The following is a 21652-nucleotide window of genomic DNA, read 5'->3' on the forward strand; positions in this document are numbered from 1 at the left end:
AAAGGGATGTGAATCTCATTTAGACTTTTCCTGTTTTTATTACACTAATAATTATGTCTATGACTGACGCACTCTTCAACTTGGAGAACTCTAGTATTTCTAATCACATTGTCACGTATCACCAATCACTTGTCTGTATGAGATCTGGACGATGCAATGCAGAAGCCTTGGTAGCATGCTAAAGTGGATGGATACAGAAAGAAAGTGATGGAAAAATCACAGGACCACTTCATCAAACACTTCAATTTGCAACCAAATCAAGCAATGTTTAAATCAACCTGATGAACACAATCCAACCCAAAACGTATCTACAACTTGACATTAAATCAGATTACCAATGGGATTAATAAAGACCAAGGAAGCTTCCTTGCCAATGTCTCATCTTCCACCCTACTACAAAGCTCAGTGCCATCAGTTTAGGAGAATCAGCAAGGGTCTATCAACCACCTTTCTAGTCCATAGGACAATGGTAAAGAGGGTACAAATCATTGATGTTTTAGTCTAGGAAAGGAGAAATAGTCAAGGCTGGTTTTAACACTTGGGGTTAGATTAGGATGAAGAGAGAGCTAGGATTGCAAGGAAAGTTGGCGTGTGGGTCCTCCCCCAGGCCAGGAGATATGCGTCTGCCTTTCTGAAGTGCTGGTCAAATAAATGCACTTTGGGCTCATTCCAAATGGATGGACTCCAGGCTGGGAAAAGCTCATCAGTCCTCGTGTTCATCACACAGAAACAGATATTTCCCGAAAAGAATGACCATGGTGTAATGCTGAAGAAACAAATCAAGGCAATGGGAAACTCACAGTCATCGAATCAGTGGATAAAACAATGATTTTAGCGAATGTATTAATTATTCATTTGACAGACTTATCATTTAACAGTAGTATTAGACATCATTTGACCTACTTTTCCACAGTAATACAAGAAGTGCTAGAGGACAGTTGGAAATGCTGTAAGCATCATATCTCTGGATATTGCTTTCATTAGATCTGGAGTGGGTCTAGAAACAGGTTTGTTTGTTTGTTTGTTTGTTTGTTTGTTTGTTTGTTTGTTTGTTTTAAACTCCTCAGATGATTCTAAGGATTAGCCAGTTGGGAACCCACTGATCTGAAACAGAGAGTCTCAGTCTCTGTGTTGCCTGGTAGGTCAGAGAGGGAGCAGTGGGGAGAAACCAGAGCTGATGCAGAAAGCATTGGTCATAGCTCCAGTCTCTGTGCCTGTACAGCACAGCTGCTATAGGGTGTGTTGCTGGGGAAGACTCACAACTTTTGCTCCAAACACTATGTTACTGCTTAGAAGCTGTGAGACCAGGAGCAAGTGATTAAACTCCTCCAAGGGATACTTATTACACCTCCTTTCAGAATTGTTAAATGTTCTAAGTGCGATTGTAACAAGGCCTTGTCTGGCGCCCGGTCCATCAACAGGCTTAGTTTCTGTCCTCCTCCCTCGCATATGGTGTAGCCTTTCTTCCCCACCTCCTTTAATGCTAAAAATTGTTTTCATTCTCCACAACCCAATCCCAACCTACACACTGCATGAAAGTTTCTTGACACTTCCCCCACCCCCGCCACCAAGTTCACTGACTTCCCTCCTCTTTGTACTTCCTTGGCCCTTATATTCAGGATCACACAATCTGATACTTAATTTTCCTCCAATTTCTTCATGAGGGCTGCTTTAGTTTTCCTTTGTAGGTCTCCCTGAGCATTCGGACAATGTTTTCTTCATAGAGGTGCAAAAGAATTATTTGTTGGCTGATCATAAGTACCTGTTGGGCTGCTGCCATAAAAGACCTCTAAAGAGGAGGGGGAAACCTTCAATTTTCTGTCGACATAATGCAGTGGAGACCAGCCAACACTGCTATTGCTTCTTGCAGGCATTAGTATTCTGAAATAATCATCAGAATGCCAGTCTCCTTCCACCCCCACTCACTTATTTTGTTGGAAAAATGCAAAACCTGCATTTTCCATGAACCAGATCTCACTGTATGCACAGAGTGAATGCAGTGTCTGTGTTTAGCATCCCAATGTGATAATTATGCATTATGCTTACTCCATGGCTAAATCGTACATTTCTATACTAAAACACAAAGGAATGACTAAATACCCTAGTGTGTTATCTTGCCCTTCCTTACCATCGTGTTTTTTTTCTTATCATCTAGATTGCCCCCTTGCTGAAATATGCCTGTAAAAATAACAGAGAAACTTCAGATGTATATATGACTTAAAAGGTGAGTGATGAGAAGAGGTGAACTGCAGGGACATCTGTGCCAGCAAACACATGAGCATATTGGGAAGAGGTAGTACTCTGTGTGTGTGTGTGTGTGTGTGTGTGTGTGTGTGTGTGTATGCCTGTGGAGAAAGCAGATTTTTTTTTTTAATGAGGAACAAAAGCTGGGTTATGTAAGCAGCACTGTTCAAAACAGCTTGTATAGCAAGAATGGAAACAAGGTATGAATATTCATAAGTAAAATGGAGGAAGCATTCATTTGCAAGGAGGAAGTGGAGATGAAATTTTGGATATTGTTTGACCACAATTTTATCCAGGAAAGTTTAGATGTGTAGATCACATAACATAACATACAAACACAAAACCAACTATCCCCATTGCCTCAATGTTCCCCTTCTTCAACATACTAATAACCAGTTTATTAATATTTCTACACATTATTCAGTCAGGTTGTCTTAAATTTGAGTCTTCTCTGGACACGTCCACTAAAAGTGGAAGAAGACAGAGATAACAAAAATAAGAATCATATACAAAAATTAGCTCCAAATGAATCAAAGGCTTAAATGTAAGAGCCGAATCTATAAAACTCATACAAGAAAACATAGAAATAAATCCTTGTGCCATTGGATTGGGCACAATGGATTCTCACATATGACATCAAAAACATAAGCAAGATAAGAAAAAATAGATAAGTTGGATTTTATCAAAATGAAAAACTTCTGTGCTTCCAAAAGACATTACCAAAACAGTGAAAAGGTGACCCACTGAATGGGAGAAAATATTTGCAAATCATATATCTGATAAAAGCTTTGCATCTAGAGTATATAAGGACCCTTATAACTCAGTAGTAAAAAGTCGATAGCCAAGTAAAAACAGGCAAAGTATCTGAATAGACATTTCTCCAGAGAAGATGTACAAATGACCAATAAGTACATGAAAAGATGCTTAACATCATTAGTCATCAGGGAAATGCAAATCAAAAGCATGAGATGCTACACTCACTACAAGGGCAGTCATCAAGAAGTCAGATAGCAAGTGTTGGTGAGGAGATGGAGAAATGCACGCTTTGTACACCGCTGGTAGCAATTCCTCAAATGGTTGAACATAGAAGTAGCATTTGACCCAGCAATTTCCCTCCTACATATATACCAGGAGAAGTGAAAACATGTGTCTATGCAAAAACTTGTATACAAATATTAATAGCAGCATTATTTATAATAGCCAAAAACATATAGAAACAATCCAGACATCCATCATGTAATGAATGGATAAACAAAATGTGGTTATCCATACAATGGAGTATTATTCAGCCATAAAAAGGGAAGTACTGATTACGTGCTATACCACAGATAAGCATGCTGTGCTAAGTAAAAGAAGCCAGTCACAAAAGAGCACGTATCACGGGATTGCATTTAAGTGAAATGTCCAGAATAGGCAAACCTCTAGAGATGAATAGTAGATTAGTGGCTACTGAAGGTGGTGGAGGGCATAAAAGGGTGAGAGCTGAAAGGATATGGGGCTTCCTTTTATTTTTATTTTTTGTTTTTATTTTTTAGGGATTTATTTATTTATTTGAGAGAGAGAGTGAGAGTGGTAGGAGGAGGGGCAGAAGGAGAGGGAGAGAGAGAATCTTCAGTATATTCCTCAAGGAGTGAGGAGCCCAATATGGGGCTCAATCTCACGACCCTGAGATCCCTATGACTGAGCTGAAATCAAGAGTCAAACGCCTCGCCGACTGCGCCACCCAGGCTCCCTGGGGCTTCCTTTTAAAGTGATGGAAAATGTTCTAAAATTGACCGTGATAATGCTTCACAGCTCTGTGATTGTACTAAAAACCAATGAATTGCATACTTCAAATGGGTGAATCATATGGTATGTGAATTATTATTTCAATAAAACGGTTGCAAAAGAAAAAAAGAAAGAGAAGAAAAAGGAATAAAGAAACATTCACCATGATCTTGGACTCTGTTAGAAAACCCAAACTTTTTATCAAGCACATCTCTATCAATGAAATTACCAACGAATTGAATGATACATGAGAAGAAAACGATCAGATGAAATCTATGTCAACCTCTAATGCATTCTCAAGTCTTATGTACCATGATGTGCCTTTTTAATGATGGGGTCTTACATAAGTGAGATTTTTTTCCCCCTCAAGTAGAACTTTGATCCTTCATAACCTTGCCTTGTAGATTGGAAGCTCAGGGCAAAGTCGATGTAAACTGGCAGACTATATAAGGTAGCAGTAGTCACAATGTTCAATCTCCAGAGCTTAAACTTGGTAGTATTTTTCTTTTCTACATGAAGCCAAGGACAGATGAAATAATCTTCCAGAATTTGATTAGGAAATCAGTGGATCTTGAGAATGAGATGAAAGTTTTAACTTTGGTATCAGTTATGGTAAGGGCAAAAATTAAGTACACTCCAGCCTGTCCACAGTATTTAGATAATCAGCCCAGAATTGATCTGTAGGCCTGTGTTTTCAAACTCTAGTCTATGGAACCGTCTGTGGAGGAAGAGAGTCAAGGAGGGTGTGTTCCAGGTTCTCCATCCGGAGAAGCTCCACTTTTACCTGTTCTGAATACGGAGTTTCTGCTTAAGGAAGAGGTTCCATGGCTAAACAAACAAGTGTTGAAACATTCCATTTTAATTCGCAGAAGCATCCCGAGCTTTCCCAGCCTCACAAGGTTTTTGGCAAAACATGAGTCAGGTTAAGGTTCCAACTTCACTCACAGAGGAAATCCCACCAGTTCACAGAAGCCCTGCTTCCTGTAAAGGACCTCCCACCCCAAATATGTATCAGAGTCTCCTGGAGGCATTTTGCACACACTCAAGAACAAGTCACCAGGTATTCATTTAACAAGCATCAGTTTTGTGCCTGAAACAATGCAGTTCTCTGCCAGGGGTCAGGTGAGGACTTCCTGCCCTGCCCTCACCCTTGACCGTTGGTCTTTTGGTTAGGCAGGATTACTACTTTCAATGATGAAGGAGGGAGAACTTTCCAGTCATTTTCGACCAGCTACTGATAAAGAGATGACAAAACACCTGGAGGAAACGTGATCCTCCCTAATTCTTTCAACACAAACACATAACAAGATGTGGCTGTTCAAAAAAAAATCTAAGGGGCACCTGGCTGAATCAGGGGAAGAGCACGTGACTCTTGCTGTAGGGGTTGTGAGTTCAAGCCCCACATTGGATTACTAAAAAAAATAAATAAACTTAAAAAAATAAAGTATACAATTTAATGTGGTTTGTTTTTTTTTTTAATCTATACTGCCTTGGGTCAGAGATAAAGCTAGGATTTTCAACATGTAAGCTTTAGACTATGGAATTTCAAAGATTAATGGAATTTCATTGTTTGTAGAATAAAAGGGCTTTTGAAAATCTAACTTAAAACGAACCATTGCTGGTTTCATGTGGCATCTAACTAGCAGTTTCTGACTTGGCCTCATCCAGTGTCCCACTGAAACACCCATGGAAACTCAGAGAACAATGAACCCCCAGACAGACAGCTCACCTATTATTAGCACACGTGTGGCACCTGAACTAACTCATTAGTGGAGTTAATATTTGAAGAGCTGAAGCCGCATTTGCTGGAACCAACAAAGTATTTTGTGATTGAAAAAGCCTTATCCCTCTCACCCTGGCTCAGGGAACTGAGTCTTTCCCAGTCATAACTTGGATAAATGTTCTGCCTTCCCCCCATCAGGAGGGGAGGAAACCAACCTTTTTAGATCAAACTGGTTAGAAAAGATTAGGTATTTTTTTTTAAAGATTTTATTTATTTATTTGACAGAGATAGAGACAGCCAGCGAGAGAGGGAACACAAGCAGGGGGAGTGGGAGAGGAAGAAGCAGACTCACAGCGGAGGAGCCTGATGTGGGGCTCGATCCCACAACGCCGGGATCACGCCCTGAGCCGAAGGCAGACGCTTAACCGCTGTGCTACCCAGGCGCCCCAAGATTAGGTATTTTGATTTTGTCTCTATATTTTTGGCAATATTGCTTCTATATGTGTTTGGCCAACACTATGGTGAAATTATCTTAAATTATGATACAAGGAATTCAGTTTTGTTCACTGATGCATGTCTAGGACCTAGAACAATGCCCTGCAAAGAGTAAACACTCAATTAATATTCCTTGTTTGAATGTTTGTATGTAATTAGTTTTTAAAAGTCAATAGGACCACAATTAACTTCTAATCACACTTGTACTTTATTTTTTAAAGAGAATTTAGGTATAACATTCTTTAATAATGGTTAAATAACTTTATGAAGAATTTTATCATGAAATTCCCCAAGCGCTTAGAGAAATACAGGAGTTGGTTGAAAGAAGGAATACACATTTAACAGCAAGGGAACTAAAATAGCCTTTGTTTATTAGTGACCTTCAAGGAATCAGCCCTGTGTCCTCTCCCCGCCTAACCAAAGCAAGTGTTAACAAGCCTCCTCATTTGCTGGAGCAGAGCTGGGTTCCCTGTCAATGCTGCTGACACGGGAAGGAAAAAGAAATAATTACTTCTTAAAGCCATGCATTAATTTAAGCCCTTGGGAAAACTCAATTTGTGAAAAATAAAGCATTAAATGGGAACAAAAGAAATACTGTGTTTCATGTCAGAATAGAAAGGTTAGAGACGGGAACTCAGTGAACAGAATGAAGTGTGTGGTAACACAGTGCGCTGAAACCGATGGGGAGACCAACCCCACACTGCAGGGTGGCTGGCATGCACCTCTCTGCCTGTGAATGGGGACGTTACACTCTGCACACCACTACCACTGGCTTCCCTCTGTTTAGACAAGGTGCAGAATGCTCACTAACCTCCTGGCAACCTACTTGTTTTAGGAAGGACATTCATATCATGAGCACTGATTGGAGGTTTAAGTGTCCATGAAGTGAAAGGTAGCTCTGAGGCTTTCTTTATCCTTCTCTTTCCAACCCTGCACCGAGCTCCTGTGATTTCTATATCTAAATTACTTTCTTATGGTAAGGCCACCAGATCATAAGACAACTGCCCCTGAAAAGATCCCCTTGAAAAGATCCTTTAGATCCCAAGAGGAGGGTCGGGCCATGCCACGCCACAGAGGGCTACATGGGGAAGCACCAGGGTTGGTCAGGAGGCAGAGGGAGAGGGGAAAACTGTGAGCCAGAGCCTTTATTGTGATTTCTGTAGGAAGACATGGGCCTGACATGATAAGCAGGCTTAGGATTGACTAGTTTGGATAAGTTCAGTGGGTTCTGGGGCTTAGGATTTGTCCCTAGTTGTCTAGTACCTAGTCCTGGGTTGATCAGGGCACGTGGATAGTGGCCCAAAGTGTGAAAGCCAGAGGAAGGGCGGGGGGGGGGGGGGGTGAAGGCTCTGGATTGGTTGGTTTGCATTTGAAAGGCACGCTCAGGGGCCGGTTGTTTCCTCTCTCTAAGAATTGGCTAACCCTGGGAATGATAGTCCTTCCAGGTCAGCCAGGTCCCAGATGTCTAAGCATCAGATTACTGAAAATAAAAGACACAGTTAATACAAAAGGCACTTGCATAGATTCAGTTTACCCGAGTTGTAAACCAAGCATTTCTCACTTGGTGACTTCCATTACAATGTGAAACTCCAGTATTGGAAGGTCGGCCTACCTCTAAATTCAAACCCATAAAAAAGGGTTTCAAACTGGATATGAATGAACTGCTTCTATTGCCAGGGTCCATCCTCATCCTTGCCCTGGCCATTTGCCCTATCTGAGTACTAAGAAAAATACTGCAGGAGGACGCTCTGTGCTTTATTATTGACCATTAACTTGTCACACCGTGAAGGAAAAGGATGGTTTAGAACTGCTGATAAGAGCAAGAGGATTTTCTCTCTATCACAAGGTGGGAATCCAACCTTGTGCATCGATAGCAGAAGCTCTCTCTTATCACTCAATAGAAGTGCAGAGCTTTGGAGAAATGGGCCTGCAGGAAATTACTTTCATGAAGGAGAAAAAAAAATGACATCAGGTTATTGGTCCCAAATGGCTCGTCCTAACCTCCAAAAATAAAATACAGATGAAGATGTCAGGAGAAGGGAGACATTCAACCACATTTAAAACCAAGACTTTCTACCAGCCTATTATTGGAGTTTGGAATGAACACTCTCTAGCACTAACGCTGATGGAATTGGATAGAAAAATACAATCAGTGGCTCATTCAATGAATGCATTTGCCTAAGGTGGGAAGTGCTTGCCTTCATCCTGCCCTGGCTATTAAAATCCAAAAGGGGGTGTATGGATTTTTCGTCCTCTGGGGTGAATAGGCAAGCAAAACAAAAACAGACGCAAAATATGCCCGTGGAAAAAAAAAAGTGTTACCAAGGGATAAAGAATGCCAAAACAAGATGCTGAGAACTCCAGAGGAAAAATAAGCCTCTGAAATGACTTTGTTTCAGAAACCGAAGGAAATTGTTAAAAACTGTCAACCTCAGCAGGATTAAAGAAGACATATCCTTCATGAAAAAGCAGAAAAAAAAAAAAAAAGGAAGAAACAGAAGAATCTGAGGTGCAAAAGGAAATGGATAAGATAAGGAAGGTATTCAAGAAAACGAAAAATGTAGTAACGGCAGAGCCCAGAACCACAACAATTACTGGGACAAAAAACGAAACTGCTAATTCTGAAAAGCAAATCAGTGACAGAGACGGAAAGATTAAGAAACTCTTCAGGAGGACAGAAGAAGAGAATAAAGAAATTAAAAAAAAAAAAAAGACAAGAAAGAAGATGATAAGTGTCCAGGACAGAAAATAGAGGCAACAGAATAATCAGATGGTGTACCTGAAGAAAAATCAAAGGACAGAACAAGAGCAAGCCCGAATCAGACGTAAATGTATCATACTTTCAAAGACCAGAAAACACTGGGGAATTCAACTCAATTGGGTTTACCACATTTCTAGAAACTTAGATACATACTGACAAAATACTTGCTTTACAAGAACTACAAGAAAATGAAAAACAAGCCTATCAACTGAAAAGTGGGTTATGTGCAAAAGATAAAAATCAGGCTGTCCTTAGCCTTCACTTCTGTGACACTAAATGTTAAAGACAAAATATTGACAGGGTTTTGAGGCAGAAAATTGAGATGTAAGAATTTTATCGTGGGGCGCCTGGGTAGCGCAGTCGTTGGGCGGCTGCCTTCGGCTCAAGGCGTGATCCTGGCGTTCCAGGATCGAGTCCCACATAGGGCTCCTCCGCTGGGAGCCTGCTTCTTCCTCTCCCACTCCCCCTGCTTGTGTTCCCTCTCTCGCTGGCTGTCTCTCTCTGTCAAAATAAATAAATAAAATCTTTAAAAAAAAAAAAAAAAAGAATTTTATCGTATGTGAGGTTGTCTTCTTGCAGTGTGAAGTCAACATAAAAACATTTCCAGAGTTGTAAAGTTCTGGAAATATTAGCTTTTTACCTTTTTTTTTTTTTTTAAAGAGAGAGAAACGGAAAGAACTGAAGGCCGTAGATTTAAAGTCAACCAATAATGATAGGCAGCACTTAGTTCAAATAGCTGTTGAAAATTTAGTTGCAGTACCAAATGCAATTCTAAAATAATTTTTGACGAAGGTTTCTATGACCAAAGAATGATTTAATTCTCAAAATCTTAATCAAAAACTTCAACTTGTTACAAAATCTAAGAATTAGGGTGATTATGGTAGAAGAAAAGGTTTTTAAATTCCGCATTTCATATAAGGAAGACTCAGAGGATTGCTTTTCATTCTTGATTTTGATGTAAGAAGATTACAGTGTTTTCATGTTTATTGAAGAAAACCTTAAAGATAGCCAACAGCAACACAAAATGCACAATATATGACCTTCAAATCAATGAAGATAAGTGCCGACATATTACGATGTGATCCTAGTTTTAGTTTTAAAAATGTCTATGAAAATCTATATGTAACATGGCAGGATATATTTTTTTTTTCAATTTTCACTGTTTTCTAAAATGGACACATATTAATTTTAAACATCGAAAAAATTTTTTAAGAGATGTCTCACATATATAAATGAAATAAATTCATTGGCATTTTCCAGCCAGTTTCCATGAGCAGCATTTGTTTGCTTTGTGCAATTTGCCATCAGAACTGTCTTTATGTGCAGAATCAATTGAACATCCCGTGAGAAAATGGGCTTAGTGCAAACTTCCAGGTGTACTTTTGGAAAAAAACAGACCTGCATCACTTTAAACAACACTTTGCACATCAAACATCATTTGCACAACATTTGCACTGAGGTTGTAGAGAGGGTTCTTTTCTTTAAATCCTAGAATGGCAACTACTCATGTAATTTCATTAGATAGTGATCTCTTTCAAGCCCAAGATTATTTCTGTTTTCATTCCCACTACCCAGCCCTGGGCCTGGTGATATGTTTGTCACATTCGAGTGAAATGAAATGATGTAAATGAAATTGTTCTGCCAGATGACTGTTGCCGTCACCATGTTCATTCTCCTTATTGATCAAAAGGCACAACCTCAGATTTCTTGAGTTGCATATTGAGCCATTCCAAATGATTCCTTCCTCCGTATTTTTTTTAAAGTTTACTCACACCTGCAAAACCCAGGTGGTATTTGTTACTATATATGCTTTTAATTACCAGTAGCTTAAATGAGCCATACTTGTGCAATTGCATTTTCTGCTTAAAGTTAAAACTCTTTTCCCATCATCTGATATTATTTAGGTCCTGACTTTTCTTCCCCCAAGTTCTATGGAACTGCATTAATTTTATTTTCTTCAGAAAACTTGTTTGAGCTAACAATTTAAACATGGCATGCCTTTTCATACCCCCAGGCCTTTGCTCATGCTGTTTACTTGGCCCACGTATCCTTTTCCCCCCAGCATATTTATACTCATCTGAATTCAGATATCACCTCCTTGATGAAGCTTTCCTCCACCTATGAGTTTCCACTGCACATTGTGCAGTCATAAGGTTTATCAAGTAGCGCGGGGCCTGTACCTCCTTCATAAACCCCATTTATGGAGAGTTGTGTGCAAGGCCCTCTCCCAGACTCCCAGGATATAACATCGAACAGGAAATGGACTATGACACGGTACTGTCTTCATGGAGCTCCAATGCTTATCTAATAAGATAACGATTAGTTTTGACAAAGCCATGATCAAAGTAGACAGAATGATATTCATAGAGTGTGTGTGTGGGGGGGGTCTACTTTACATAGGTAGTCAAGGTAGACTTTTTGAGGGCAAACTAAGGCCACAGTCCAAAGTCCAAGGAGGAGCTGGACATGTAGAAACCAGGCAACTGCCTTCCCAGCAGAGAAAAGAGCAGATGCAAAGGTCTTGAGGAAGGCACAATCTTGCTCTGTTCAAGGAAAAGAAAAAGTTTAGTATGTCTGAAGCAGAGGGTGACAGTCACCCACAGGGTAGGAGAGTGGCATGAGCTGTCACTTAGGGAGAGGGACCCAGGTCATGATGGCCCTGCAGTCAGTGGGAAATTTTGATTTAATTCCATTAGTCAAGAGTCACCATTGAAGAGTTTTAAATAGGGAAGTGATATTACCTCGTTTTTATTTTTAAAAGAAATGAAAATTCTTCACTGGGGAAGTAAATTGGCATGAGACATATTTTGGGTGGATAGTAGTGCCATTTGCTGAAGTTGGGAAGAAGGTGGTGCAAGCGGTGTTGGAGCAATTGGGTTTTAGACACAGTATGTTTGAAGGTGGAAGAATCAAGTAGGTAGGTGGATTTATGAGCTTGTGGTTCATGGGACATGTCTGGCTCAGAGATTTAGTTTGAAAGATATTCTCATATGCATGGTATTTAAGTCTATGGGATAGGAATGGATTGCTTTGAAAGGAACCAGAATAGGACTCAGGCCAAGTCCTGAGGCAACCAAACGTTTGGAGGTCAGATGGAAGAGGGAAAGCTAGCAAAGGAGCTCAAGAAGGAGGGGCTGGTAATGTTGGGGAGTGTGATTTGAAGGAAAACGAAAGGGAAGTACTTGAGAAGGAGCAAACAGCCCAGTGTGTGGAATGCTGCTGGGAGTGGAGTAAATGAGGACAGATTTCCTTCTGAGCCGATACACCCCAGCTGGTTGGTGGCTTGTCCAAAGCAGTGTCGATGGGGTGTCAGGAATAGAAGTTAGATTGGAATGGATTGTCGACGGGACCGGGTGGAGGTGGGGAAGGAGAGATGATAAGGGAGTCGCTTTGGGAGAAACTTTGCTATGAAGGAGAGCAGAGAAATTACTTTCTGCCTATCTCCACAAGACATAGGTTTTTGAACACACTACAATACTTCTTTTCCAAGACTACTCAAAATATAAGAAGAATCATCTGACCAAATAGTAATATTTATAATAAATAGTGTGAGTTGAGAGAAGTCTTCTGTTAATCATAGTACTTGTTTTGTTAGTTTCTGTTCTATCCTACACAGCTAAATAAATAATAGCTGACATCTTAGAAACAATTGAAATTTGCCAAATAAAATAAATGATTTTTTTCAGCACTCGTAACAGCCCTATGAGGCAGGGGCTCTGACTACCCCATCTTATAGATGACGAGTCCAAGTTTTGGAGAGTTAAGAGATTGCATCAGACCAGAGACCTAGTAAGTGGTACAAGCTGGTTTGGAACCTAAGTTCTGACTGCAGAGTATGCATTCCTAAACTTTGCAAAACAAGAGTTGGAGATAAGAGAGAAGGTATTAATGACATAGGATAAGAGAGAAGGTATTAATGACATAGGATCAAAACTAGAATCTAAGCCACCCTCATTTACAGAAAAATGGTCTTGTCTGTTCACTCATAATTTTGGTAACAAGATGAATGCCTTTGTTAAATAATCCTCAGCAGTAATGTAGATAATTCTGCTGGTAGCTGAGAATAAATGAATGGAGGCCTTTGATGTGATCCCTCTACCCACCCCCCAACACACACACCTTTTTAATGCAAGCAGGAAAGAGATTTAGGAAATGCCATCAACGTCCCACTAAATCTGGAATTTTTAAGACTTAATATTCTAAAGTTCTCTAACATTATGCCCCAAACATTCATAAAGGAAGTGTCTGAGTAGAAGTAGTATGTCCTTTATTTATGGGATTTATGAAAATGTGCTTATAGCAATAACTTCTAGGTATGTTTAAAAAAAAAAAAAAGTTGGTTCCCCAAACATATGACTAACCAGAACCCACATTCCATCAGGGTTTAAGGCAACATCCAGGTAGAAAAGTTGAGTCTCGCCCATTGCCTAAAGAGATCATCACATATGTACATGTAAAGAAGACAGAGCTGGTGTGTGAGCCTGTGCTGGATGAATGCCCCCTTAAGACAGAACCCACTTGGCTCTCCAAACCAATAGCTGTGCTACTCATTGGGAGAGCAAAGAGACACAACTCAACTCTAATAAATGTTTAAGGCACACATCCATGCATTTAGTTATCTCACAAATGGTTTTGAGTTTTTCAAAGCATGTAGCATTGCAAAAGAGGCAGTTCAATCTTTTGAGGAATTTATGATCATCAGGAGGAAGATGAGTTCCTTGGCTTACCCGCCAAGTGCCACAGGAGTGATAGACACCAAAACAAGGTGGCTGTGAGAACAGAAAAAAAGAGTAGTGAATAGTGTGAGAGACTGCAAGGCACAGGTGTAATATAGGTTGTTTTTGTTTAATTTTTGCAAAATTTTCAAGGAAATATGTTGCCCACTGTTTAAATTGCAAAGAGAAGAAGTAAAACAAACATACAATTCATTCTCAGGGAGCACTGGTATTTCTGGGTATGCATTTATACAATTGAAATATAATGTACATATAAAAGTCTGTCTCTTTTTTTCATTCAACGATATGTTGTGTTTCCTGTCACATTATATAATTTTTGACATCATTACAAATTCTTCATATATACAGGCCATTTTAATGAGTGTTTAATACTCCATTATATGGATAAACTGCAACTTATTTAAGCACTGCCCTTTTTTTTTCAACTTTCTATTGTTGTAGCTTATAAGATGACTTGGGATAAACACTTCAGTGCTGACCATGTTTGTCTTTTTCTCTCATTATTTTAAGTATACAATACTAGAGTGAGTCGGAGTGCCTGGGTGGCTCAGTCAGTGCCTGGCTGACTCTTGATCTTAGCTCAGGTCTTGATCTGAGTGTTGTGAGTTCCAGCCCCACTTTGGACTCCATGCTGGGCTTGGAGCCCACTTCAAAATAAAAAAAATTAAAAACATCGCCAGAGTGAGTGACACTTCTGGATCGAAAGACAGGAACATTTTTAGGGCTCTTGTTAAATTATTTTCCAGAAAGACTGCAGCAATTTCTACTTCTTCAAGGAATTTACAGGTGTGTCTGTCTCACTAAACTCTAGACGACCAGAGTCATCATTTTAAAAATATATATATTTATGAGTTCGATGAATAAAACAGTTACACATAGTTATTTGAATTCTTTGAGTTCTTCACTTAAATTCTGTTAGTATTCCATCGCCACCTGCATTTTCCCTTTTATGAATAATCTTTTAATATCCCTTGCTCATTTGCTTTTTGGAGTGCTAGCATTTTAATGATGTGTTTGAGTCCATTGTATATTAAGAATCATAACCCATGATCATATTTGTAACAAACATTTCCAAATATTTCCCTCACTAATGGTTTGCCTTTCAATTGTCTTTGCTCTCTGTCCGCAGGTGGACAAAAGCAGAGGCAGAGACGCATGAGAGCATCCGATGCCTTTGGAAGAGGAGGATTCAGGTGGGTGTGGAGTTTCTGGACACATGTGTGCCTCTGTCCTGGCAGATGAGTCTGAAAAGTGGCTGTTAAGAGCTATGTATGGTTCGTAGTTTGGATTATTGTTCATATACAGTGAAGAACTATTGGAGGCTTAAGAGAAAGAAAAAAAAAAAGGAAGTGACAAAATCAGCCCCATCTCTTAGAAACGGAGGTCTAGCAGTAGGGAAAAGGATGAGTTGGAGGGGACAGGGACCATCCCAGTCTATTCCTGGACTGTTGACAGAGCCTCGTCCAGTGATCTCCTATGGTTAACTTACAGGACTTTATCTTTATGCTTCAATTTGAATATTTACATTTAAGCTAAAATAAAGAATGGAGTATAAGATGGAAATTTCTCAGAGAAAGAAATAAAATAGGTAAAGATGAGTGAAGATATCAAGGAATTGAAAGTGTTTGTGAGGCTGACATGAAAGGAATACATGACTTTCTTTTCTAAAACGTGCTTGTTTGGTGAACATATTTGTCTAAATCCCAGAAATTATCTAGAAAAGGGGGAGAGATAAAATCGTAAGAGATAGGCTAGCCTGAGAGCAGAAGGCATTAAGTGTTAGAGTTTAGAAGTATCTTTAGGTGATAGGTAACCTTTATGTTTTAGACATAAATAAAGTAGCGTATTGGGAACATTAACCTGGGAATGTGTAGAATGGATTGAAAAGAGGGAATAGAAGCAGGAAGATCAGTTATAAGTTTATCGCTTTGATACAACGTTACTGGAGGGCAGTTTGGTGATATGTAGCAACAAATAGAGAACATCCATCTTTTGATCCAACAATTTCATTCCTGGGAATTTATTAAAGAAATAATAGAAAAAGCGTTTAAAGTTGTATGTGCAAAGATGCTAACTGAACTGTCATTTATAATAGAGAAAAAAATTTTAAAACTAAAAATCCAACAATAATTCATAAGATGAAGTACTATAAAATTGATTAAGTGTCATGACACAAATCTGTATTTATTAACCTTGAAATGGTTTCAAAATATATTTAAATGAAAGCAGAGGGATGAAAATCAGTATATTTAGAATGCCTCCACCTTTACTTTAATCATATATATCATGTCATCCTGTTAATGCTTGTAGAATTGTCATCTCAGTGGTGGTTTCTAAAGCAAACCTTATTTAGAGTAAATTTCACCAAATACATTAGTCAAATTCCTCTCTTTCCTTCTTCTAAGGAATGAAATAAAATCAGATAGGGGCTAGGGCTTGTTTATATACAGTCCCTGATCCACACTGGCACCCCGCATATCTATGCCTGATGTTAAATTAATGCCAGTTCCATGTTCTGTAGGTTTGTAATATACAGTAATAGACCAGTTCTGTTTCATTTCAATAACTGCAAAGCTACTTTTCCCCAAATACAATTGATCATCTGATAGCCTTCAAACTCAAATCTTCAGCAGTCGCCATAAGTCAGCTGTAGAAGTGTGGCATGGATTTCTGTTGTAGCGGAGTGATCACGGTTCTGGTTTGAGAAGTCTGCTTTCAATCCTCATCCACCACTTTATAGTGAATTTGGCAAGTCACTTAACCTCTCTGAGTCTGTGTTTCATCCTTAAAATGAGGATAATAAAATATCTTTCCTTTAGTTGATGTGAATTGAACACAAATGAGAGCCCTTCCTTGACTTAATTTTTGTCTCTCTAGATTAGGAATTTCAGACAAGGAATATAAGTGCTAGACTGTTTTACTTTTTATATTAATTAAAAGTAACACACCCAGGGGTGCCTGGCTTCCTCAGTCAGTTGAGTGTCTTACTTTTGGTTTTGGCGCAGGTCATGATTTTGGGGTTGTGGGATGGAGCCCTGTGACGGACTCCATGCTCAGTGTGAAGTCTGCTTGGGATTTTCTCCCTTTCCCTCTCCCTTCCCCACTACTCCTCCCCCTGCTCAAGCTCTCTCTCCCTCTCTCAAATGAATAAATAAATAAAATATTAAAAAAAAAAGTAAAATACCAACAACCCACTATCTAAAATGCTGAAATATGTTTCCTTTATAATTAGTCTTTTTAGAATAAACCACAGATTATTTTCCTCAAATATTACAAAACTTTCCTATTTTCATAACTGTACATGCAAACTAGAGGATCTCACCTTAATTATGAGTATTTAAGATAAATAATTATGTTATTCATGTAACCTACCTCAGATTTATAATCAAATTCATAGTCTATTTTCCAGAAAAGAAATCCTACCTTCTTTAGGTTCATCAAAAACATTTTGCTCATGGAAAAAACATGCTATTGGAGATTTTTGCCATCAGGCAAATATATAAGGATTCCTACTTGCCTTTACTTTCCCCATTCATGCCCCCAGTACTAGACTCATTAGGGGAACAAATCCACATACTTGAAAGTGAGTAATTACTGTTCTTGGTCATAAACGCTGTTGTGTTAACATGAGATCTAATATTGTTCTTCCTCCTAATTTCACCTGAGTATTTAGCAAAACATTTTCTGTCTTTTTTTTTTAAATGATTTTTTATTATATTATGTTAGTCACCATACAGTACATCCCCGGTTTCCGATGTAAGGCTCTATGATTCATTAGTTGCGTATAACACCCAGTGCACCATGCAATACGTGCCCTCCTTACTACCCATCACCGGTCTATCCCATTCCCCCACCCCCCTCCCCTATGAGGCTCTCAGTTTGTTTCTCATAGTCCATAGTCTCTCATGTTTCATTCCCCCTTCTGATTACCCCCCCTTTCTTTATCCCTTTCTTCCCCTACCGATCATCCTAGTTCTTATGTTCCATAGATGAGAGAAACCATATGATAATTGTCTTTCTCTGCTTGACTTATTTCACTTAGCATTATCTCCTCCAGTGCTGTCCATGTTGCAGCAAATGTTGAGAACTCGTTCTTTCTGATAGCTGAGTAATATTCCATTGTATATATGGACCACATCTTCTTAATCCAGTCATCTGTTGAAGGGCATCTCGGCTCCTTCCACATTTAGCTATTGTGGACATTGCTGCTATGAACATTGGGGTGCATATGGCCCTTCTCTTTACTACGTCTGTATCTTTGGGGTAAACACCCAGTAGTGCAATGGCTGGATCATAAGGTAGCTCAATTTTTAACTTTTTAAGGGACCTCCACACTGTTTTCCAGAGTGGCTGTACCAACTTGCATTCCCACCAACAATGTAGGAGGGATCCCCTTTCTCCACATCCTCTCCAACAATTGTTGTTTCTTGCCTTGTCTATTTTTGCCATTCTAACTGGCGTAAGGTGGTATCTCAGTGTGGTTTTGATTGAATTTCCTTGATAGCTAATGATTTTGAACATTTTTTCATGTGTCTGTTAGCCATTTGTATGTCTTCATTGGAAAAGTGTCTGTTCATATCTTCTGCCCATTTTTTGATTTGTTTATTTGTTTCTCGTGTATTGAGTTTGAGAAGTTCTTTGTAGATCTTGGATGCCAGTCCTTTATCTGTAGTGTCATTTGCAAATATCTTTTCCCATTCCGTGGGCTGCCTCTTAGTTTTTCTGACTGTTTCCTTGGCTGTGCAGAAACTTTTAATCTTGATGAAGTCCCACAAATTCATTTTATCTTTTGTTTCTCTTGCCTTTGGAGATGTGTCATGAAAAAAGTTGCTGTGGCCGATGTCGTAGAGATTGCTGCCTATGTTCTCCTCTAGGATTTTGATGGATTCCGGTCTCACATCGAGGTCTTTCATCCATTTGGAGTTTATTTTTGTGTATGGTGTGAGAGAGTGGTCAAGTTTCATTCTTTTGCATGTAGCTGTCCAATTTTCCCAGCACCATTTATTGAAGAGACTGGCTTTTTCCCATTTTCTGTCTTTTTTATGTAAGTCTTAAGAACCATATCAAATTAAAGCCTTAAAATTGTCAATTAATAGTAAAATTACTACTCTGTCTTTAAATGATCTTTTCACATTTAATCTCTCCACCCCCTTTTTCCTTGGAAATGAAAGAAGAAGAAAAAAAAGAGATAAGGTCATATTTGGGGGCAAGCATTATAGGGTGTTGACAAAGAACTGCAAAAACTGGGACATTGTCTTGAAATAAAATTGATGGTGTGGTGGATTTTTGAGAGTTGAAAGTAACCTTCAATCAATCCGGGTCCTAAATCCAAAAAAAAAAATCAATGCATATAAAACTACAGATGAGCCAAGTTTCTCTAGGTATATATGTCTTTGGAGAGACCAAGCTGGTAGATGAGCTGAGGTGTGCTAACCCCCTGAATTGTATGTGGTGACCCAGGAGGGGAAGCTGGAAGATGCAATTATGATTCTTGGAGATGATGTAAGGAAAAATGTGGAAGAACAAAATGGCTCAGGGTGTCTAATTAGTGTGTCATGTGCCTGGACAAAGAGGGAACGGTGTTTCAGGAGAATTCTGAGTGCTCTCTAGAGGGTACAACTGAGTGTTCTGTAGACCAAAAGGAGAGCTTTTTAAAAATCCATTTAAATGAGGCATAATTTATATACAATAAAGTTCACCTTTTATTTAGTTTAAAGATTTTTATTTTGAGATAGTTGTATATTCACACACACTTGTAAGAAATATACAGAAATATTCCTTGAACCATTTCTCCAGTTTCCTCCAATGGTGAAACTAATAAAATATCACAATATTGAATATTGTGCAACTGTTCTGCACTGTATTGATGTCAAAGTCCTGATTGTGACATTGTATTCTAGTATCATTGTAAAATGTCATGTATAGTATACGGTACTACTGTACTGTGCGATATCACCACCAGAACATTGATTGACATTGACACACTCCAGATAAAGAGTGCCTCTATCACTGCAAGGATCCCTCTTGTAGCCCTTATACAGCCACACATCCCAGCTTCCCCCACTCTCCCACTCCACCATCTCTGATCCCTGGCAACCACAAATCTGTTCTCCATTTCAACAGTTTGATCATTTCAGGAATGGCATTTAAAGGAATCAGATGGTATGTAACCTTTTAGGGTAGGATTTTTTCCACTCAGCATGATTCCCTGGTAGTTCATCCAAGTTGCTGTAAATACCAATAGTTCATTCCTTTTTTATTGGTGAGTAGTATTCCACTACATAGATGACCCCAGTTTGCTTACCCAGTGAAGGACAAACGTATTAATTTTAAGTTTATATTTCTGATGAGTTTTGACAAATTGATACACCCATGGATCATTGCCATAATCATAAATGGGACAACAGTAATGAAAATATATGTTCACATACAGACTACATGAATGTTTGTAGCAGTTTCATTCATACTAGCTAGAAACCAGAAGCAATCCAAATGGCCAGCCGCAGGTGAATACATAAATGAATAAATAATCTATAGAGCACAACACCACTCAACAGAAAAAAGGAATTACTGAGGTAAATATCACACATAGTAAAAGGAAAAGACCTAAAAGAATACATGCTCTATGATTCTATGTATGTGGATTTCTAGTAAAGGTAAAGCTTTTTTACTGTCACAGAGCAGATCAGTGATTGCCTGGGGCTGGGTGAGCCAAGGGGAAGGATTGATTGCAGAGGGGCACAAGAAAACTTTTCATGGTTTAAGAGGACATATTTTAACCTTAAGCTGGGGAGAATCTGTTAGATTCTCTAGAATAGAAGAAAACAAGGAAGTGCTGAAAAATAAATTTGTTTATGGGGCATAGTAAAAAGAGTAAAGTAGGGATAATAGATGCCCAAAGAACCAAGGTTTAGAAGAATAATGAACCCCAAAGGTGAAAATAGAGGAAACTTGAAAGAAACTTATCAAAGCTTCAAACTGTAGAAAGCTAATTGGAGCATTGCAACACCAGGGATGTGAGTCTCACCTACTTGACATCAAGTTTGTAATATGCAGATCCTCCCTACTTGGCTTGTGATCTTTACACAGATGTGTGCCTTGTTCTTCTCTGGGTCCCCAAATAAAACTTAGCCCTGTAAATGCAGAAGGAAAGATTATGTAGCCCGCAAGTATGGAAATTCTGCAGGAAAATTGACAGCAAAATTCTCTTAATTCCACTAATTGTTAAGACATGAAGTTGAAATTACCTCCAAACGCAGAAAGCGAACAAGAAACAATTTCTTTGTTTTTCTTGGTATTCTTTCATGACAAAATACACTGTGATTTTTTCTACCAATGCCCTGCTGGGAGCCCTCTCCATTCCTCCAAAAAGTATGTAGTGCTGATATAGCAAACGGCATGCCCAGATGGAAATAAGATCTTTTAGCCCAATATATATCCCCAGATCCCCCCACCCTTGAAGGAGACAGAACTTTCCTTGTTGTAGGGAGAAAGACTGGGAGGAAAAACAATGAAAGACAATAGGATTGGAGATACGAGTTCAGTCTAAAAGAGAACATAAAAACAGAGGTCCAAAGCCAGGTGAGAGTAGGGGGGAAGGTAGCAATTCCAGGGAGCCTGGAGGTGGGAGAGAAGTAAGATATGGTTACTGGAATTCAGAACTGGGGAAATAAACTAAAGTAAATAGGAAGCAAGCCGGAATTAAACTGTAAGTGGGAAGACTTATTGGGAGGTGCTAAAACCACTGGGTAAAAGATCATTGTGGAATAGGATATTCACACACTGCGAAGTATCCTACCACACATTTCTTTTTTTAAAAGATTTATTTATTTATTTATTTATTTATTTATTTATTTATTTATTTATTTATTTATTCATTTATTTATTTGAGAGAGAGAGAATGAGAGAGAAAGAGCATGCTCCAGC

The 21652-nt window shown here is 38.9% G+C and overlaps 1 protein-coding gene across 1 annotated transcript in view; it reads left to right on the forward strand.

The window, feature by feature from the left end:
* The first annotated feature begins 2208 nt into the window (after positions 1–2208).
* Positions 2209–21652, forward strand: part of ELMO1 (engulfment and cell motility 1) — a 527802-nt gene continuing 508358 nt past the window's right edge. Inside the window, exons 1-2 of the mRNA XM_045792846.2 lie at positions 2209–2224; positions 14856–14919. The gene's annotated coding sequence lies outside the window, so the exon portion shown is untranslated. The remainder of the gene's footprint in view (positions 2225–14855; positions 14920–21652) is intronic.

Source organism: Ursus americanus, chromosome 3 (assembly GCF_024610735.1).
Source record: "Ursus americanus isolate L20-20 chromosome 3, mUrsAme1.1.p, whole genome shotgun sequence".
NCBI lineage: Eukaryota > Metazoa > Chordata > Mammalia > Carnivora > Ursidae > Ursus > Ursus americanus.